The sequence below is a fragment of the Spinacia oleracea genome, chromosome 6 (assembly GCF_020520425.1).
Source record: "Spinacia oleracea cultivar Varoflay chromosome 6, BTI_SOV_V1, whole genome shotgun sequence".
NCBI lineage: Eukaryota > Viridiplantae > Streptophyta > Magnoliopsida > Caryophyllales > Amaranthaceae > Spinacia > Spinacia oleracea.
Genome location: NC_079492.1, coordinates 104,782,470 through 104,788,169, shown reverse-complemented (window position 1 = coordinate 104,788,169; position 5,700 = coordinate 104,782,470).

The window sequence follows — 5,700 nt, the reverse complement described above, 5'->3', positions numbered from 1 at the left end:
CAGCTATTTCATAACATTTACGGACGATTTCAGTAGATATGGCTATATTTACTTAATGAAACACAAGTCTGAATCGTTTGAGAAATTCCGAGAATTTCAAAATGAAGTAGAGAATCGATATGGAAAGAAAATCAAAGCTCTAAGATCTGATCGAGGAGGTGAATATCTTAGCCACGAGTTTGATGACCATCTAAAAGAATGCGATATTCTTTCTGAATTGACTGCTCCGGGTACACCTCAATGGAATGGAGTGTTGGAACGGAGAAACATGACCTTACTGCCGGCCCGTCGAGCCAAGCGCGCATGTGCACAAGGCCCAACGAGCCAGCGAGCTCGCAACGCAACAAGCAAGCCAGCCCGCGTGGGAGTGGCAGCGCGCACAAAGGCGCTGCAACACAGCAGCGAGCAAAGCTAGGCCCACGACCCATGCTGCTCGGCTACGCTGCGGGCTTCGGTCTGCAGTGTAGGCTATGCGCGGGGAGTGCTCGCGTGTGTGATGTGTGGAAGGTAAAGGCCTCTTGGTCTTGTCCGGTTACACCTAATATAAAAATTAGGTTATATTTTTCACACACACTTCAACAATCGTTTTTCCAGTAACCCTAAACCTAATTCCTAAATTACGTTGTTCAGTTATTCTCTCTACCCAAAAACTGTTCATCCCGAAAAGCAAACTATCTTGTGCGTTGTCTAAGCTACAATAATCAAGACGGATCTGAACATGTCGGTAAACCAAATAGAGGAACGACAAGTGGAGTTCTTTGTTCGTGTTCGTTGATACTATACTCGGAAAAACACGCTTCAAATGTAAGTATGCTTAATCTGTGATTTATACATGTTTCCTGGCTTTGGGGATGTTCCGCACATGTTATGTATGTTTAACTATATTCCCCTATAGGGAAAGTGCAAACCCTTTTCCAAACTAGAACACGTGAACATCCAAATTTCTATGTTCAATATTCAAAGTTCTACATTTAATATTCAATGATGTTTAAATGAGATCAACTTCTCTTTAAACTAGAATCTATTTCAAGTCATGGAGCATATTAAAGGTGAGGCCTTTTGACTAGGGGTGGCAATGGATCGGGTTTGGATCGGGTGAAGCTCAATCTGCATCCATTCATGACATTTCATCCTTCATCCAACCCATCCATCATCCGTAAAATTCTACATCCACATCCGACCCATCCAACATCCACGGGTGATTCGGGTGGGTCGGGTGAGAATCAGGTGAAATAAATTTGAAGATATATAAAAACAACTTAAAATGACACATATTACAATTAGGAATAATTCGTCCACATATAGTCCACATGAATATTTTTCTTTTTGAAAAACCATTGCGTAAATTTTACAAAAACTTTAGATCTATCTTTGTGTTATCCTAGTAAGGGAACGCAATATTTTGTGTTACACTTATGTCTAATATAGTTTTATTTACAATAATAAATATATTATTAAAGTAAATTATGATAAATTAAAGCATACAACTAATGTAATAAGTTGATGGACCGGGTGGTGGATCGGGTGGTGGGTTGGATGCACCTTCATCCATATCCGACCCATCCATCATCCGTCAACCATCCGCTTATTTTCGGATTTTCGTCCGTACAATCTGGATCGGGTGGATGAATATCCATCGGATTCGGTTGAAATTTCCAACTCTACTTTTAACATGGAAAGGTCTAATCTTTAAGAATCAAACCTCCTAATTTCAATATTCAAGTTCAAGTTTTATTTCAAGTTCTATTTCGATATTCAAAATCAATGATGCTTCAAGATGAGCAACTCATCTAAAGTTGAGATTTTCTAGAGAATTGAATCCGTGTCGGGCACACTTATTATTAAGAAGTTTCTTGGCGTTCGGATCTCAAATACAAAAGTACAATTTCAATATCGCAATTTTAATACCGCAATTTCAATATCGCACTTTCAATACCGCACTTTCAATACCGCACTTTCAATATCGTAATTTCAATATCACTATTTCAATATTGCATCCTTTACTCGCCTTTCCAAGGTGATGTGGTTTTGTACGCATTTCAATAATTCATTTTATATTTGTGATGATGCTTTATGTGTCTATTCACCCAACATGCTAAATACAACAATATACAAAAGGTTACAACACGCTTAACAAAGATATTTTTGGACAAACCGGCCTTAGGTTCCTTGTTAACTTTAAAGAAAAGTGACCACGTACAAGTATCAATTTCAATGTTTCTAAATGCATGATTCAACCAACCTAGTTCCATGATTAGGATTTCGCAAAATAATCCTTGTCTTGTGTTTGAATGTGTTTCTAAAGCCTACCAAAATAAGAGGTTCGTTGCCGTACCCGAATCTCACACATTCGGTTTCAAGATTCAATGCCTTGTCCAAAAAGAGTCAACTTTGGTCCTTCCAAACGGGACCCTTAAAATGTTTTGCGGCGACTCCGTCAAAGTTCAATATTTGAAAGCCGCAGGGGTATTTTGAGCTTTGATTTTCTATGTTCAAATTCAATTACATCATTCGTGTTAACCTAAAATTTGGCTCCCCTTTTGGGGTGGGATTGAAAAGATCAAGTCAAACCTAGTTGATCACACACGTGAAAAGTTGGACAAGTTAGAGACTTTGGTGAGTCTTAAATAAGATTCATCAAGCTCTCATAACTTACATACAAAATCCAACGTACAAGCTATACGAAATACGAAAAATACCACTACAAGAGAAAATGCAATTCAATCAAAAAAAACCCCTACAATTCCTAAAATCCTATTAAAATAGAAAAAAGGATTAAGATAGAGTTTTAGTTGAATAACTGAAAATAAGGATTAAAAGAGTTTTAATACGGCATAAAACCAAATTAAACTCTAAACAAAAGAGAATAACATGAATGAAAATAGATTTGTGCGCAATAAATCTCTTGCGCACAGGGCCCAGTGTATTTAATCTCTTGTGTCAACATTCATGCGCAACAATATTCTCGCATACATGTCCTGATTCAACTCATAAAAAAACTCCGGGTAAAATATGGCGCCAGCACCTAAACACGAGACATTTCTCACACTCATGTGTTGTGCGCGAAAGATTTATAGCGCCAACTTACTTTTCAGCGTACCTCAAATTCTAACAATTCCGATCTTTAACGGCACTTATTTGTTATAAATAGAAGCCTTAATCACCAAGTAAAGGGCACCAAATCATAATCTCGTACTATACCCAAGCTACAAACCTAAGCCTAAGTTCTCTATACGTTCTTACTATCTTCCCATACACTCTGTATTCTACGAGTTCCGCCGTATTAAATCTTGTTAAGTGGAACTCTGCCAGTATAAACACTCAAACTAAAGCCTGGATCCTGCCCAAGAGTCCAGTCAAGTCGAGGAACGTTCGTTAACTAAAAGGAAAGCGAGTAAAGCCAAGTGGTTAGTTTTCTGAGAACCGCAATATAGCCAAAACTATATAGTAACGTGCCAAAATATAATTTATTGCTTTAATCACCATTATAAATATGTCAAACATAATCTGATTGTTTATCGCGCCTAATAAGATTTTCCTTGGACAATCCGGATTTATTGTTAGGTACCCTAAATCAGTCTAAATCACCCTTTGACGATTGTTAGTTAATACTTGTGCATTAAAACAACTCAGATTATTAATGTAGTCTAACGCATGTCCCGTCTTTGTTACATTGAACTAGTAATGACCGCTTCATGGGCTAATACACGACACTCCCCGTATTAGTGAATGTCCCTCGGACCCTCAATCTCTAGTCCGTTGGATGTATGTTGAGCGATTCCCACACCAGGAATCACAAGAGAACCTAAGGTTGTTGTGGTTAAATATGTTGAGCCTGGGTCTCACAAGCTTGTACTCACGTATCACAACAACCAGATTTTGTCAGTTTTGTAAAAATGAATGGCGACTCCATAAACTAGTAAAAAGAGGTTAATTTCCCACAGTTAGTCCGATTTTATTTAATATTTCTTTCCACATATTCATGAGGGAAAAAGTAAGGAAAGGCCCTAACCCCCTCACACTACCCAACACACATTATATATTTTCAATCCATCGGGGTCAACACGAAAAAAAGGCATTTCCCGTGTCAAAATGAGCGTTTCTTGTGTCAACAGCCTCATATTCAATTCCTATCTAGGAGAACAACCATAATACATGTATCACACTTTCCCTTAGGTTTGGAACAAGGTAAAAAACTTACAAGGACAACCTTAAATATCCACCTAATATTCTCATAAACCCATATCTAGAAAGGGAATAAGATCACAACAACTAGCAAAGTATAGCATACACCAAGATTGCATACAAGTAAAGGGAGAGGGAGTTTTTATAACATAATTCTACTAGGATTCACCCAACCCTTAGGCGCAAGGGAACTACTCACACATGGTAGTATTTAAACCTAGAAGATCTAAGCGAAATATACATGAAAATATGACTTTGTATTCAGGGTAAAGAAACTCAACCTAAAAGATGAACTTGAAGACGGACACCAAGAACATATTATTTGTAGGATGTTTTCATTTATTATCATGTTTGCATCATTTGGTTGTTGTGGATTTATCACCTTCTTAATTTCTAAACAAGACCTAATAAATGTATTTAAGACAAATAAGATAAGTCATGACAATTGGAATTGGGAACCTTGTAATTTTATGTTTGAAGTGATCACAATAATTAGTCTTTATGTGTTTTAAATGAACTAACGTAGTTCAACTAATTTTTAGGATTTAATTTAATTGTTTGTAAAATTTGTATTGCAATACCCAATAATTATGTGAATCGTAGTAGAGGTTGAAAGTGGGTGAATTACAATGTGTGTATTTTGATTCTTACTCTTGTCCCCATAACCATTTTTGGTTCTTGACCATTTTGGAGTTATTTTCTCTTGAAACTTAATAGGAGTCTTTATGTAGATATGTCCAAAATGATTTGTCCCTAAACGTCCGTTATCGAAATACATATAAAGGTTTATCAGATTTTCCTTGAAAAACTCATTGGTGGGTTTGTGTTGTACATAGGGTACTCAAAAAAGTTGAATAAATTAACGGATTTTTCATGAAATACCCTCGAGGTTTGACTTTATTCACCAAATACCCCCGTAATTTCAGCTATTCCCCATATACCCATGAGGTTTCATTTTCTTGCATGACTTAGCCGTGTCGTTAAGTGACTGTTAGAAACTTTATTTCACCATATGCTCCTCTGGTTTCTTGTGCTTTCACCATATGCCCCTGTTGTTTCTTATACTTTCACCATATACCCCCGTGTTAAGCAAATGCCCATATTGTGTACAATAACATAATCAATAATAATGGTAGAAATCAAAATCGGTTGGTGCATACACCACAACTAAGTTTTGCCTTACACTGAAAAGATTAGCAAAAGCTTCGGCCCTCCCTTTGCTCTAAACATAATATTTTTACAAACTAATACATCTCTCCCATCTAAGAAATCTTCTTAACCATTGAAACTATAGAGGAAGCAAGCTCATTAAACTCCCCTTATGAAAGAATCAGTGTTTCTCGCCCTAAGAGGCCCAAAATTGCCATCAAAACATTGACAGTGGCACTAGAACTTCTGCAGGTACCAAATGCTTCCTTCTTTTAGCTGGTGAATCTTCACAATCATATACAACACTAATTCCAGAAGATGAATTCCTAGAATTAGTGGTAGGTACAAGGCCATGGAAAAGCCTCG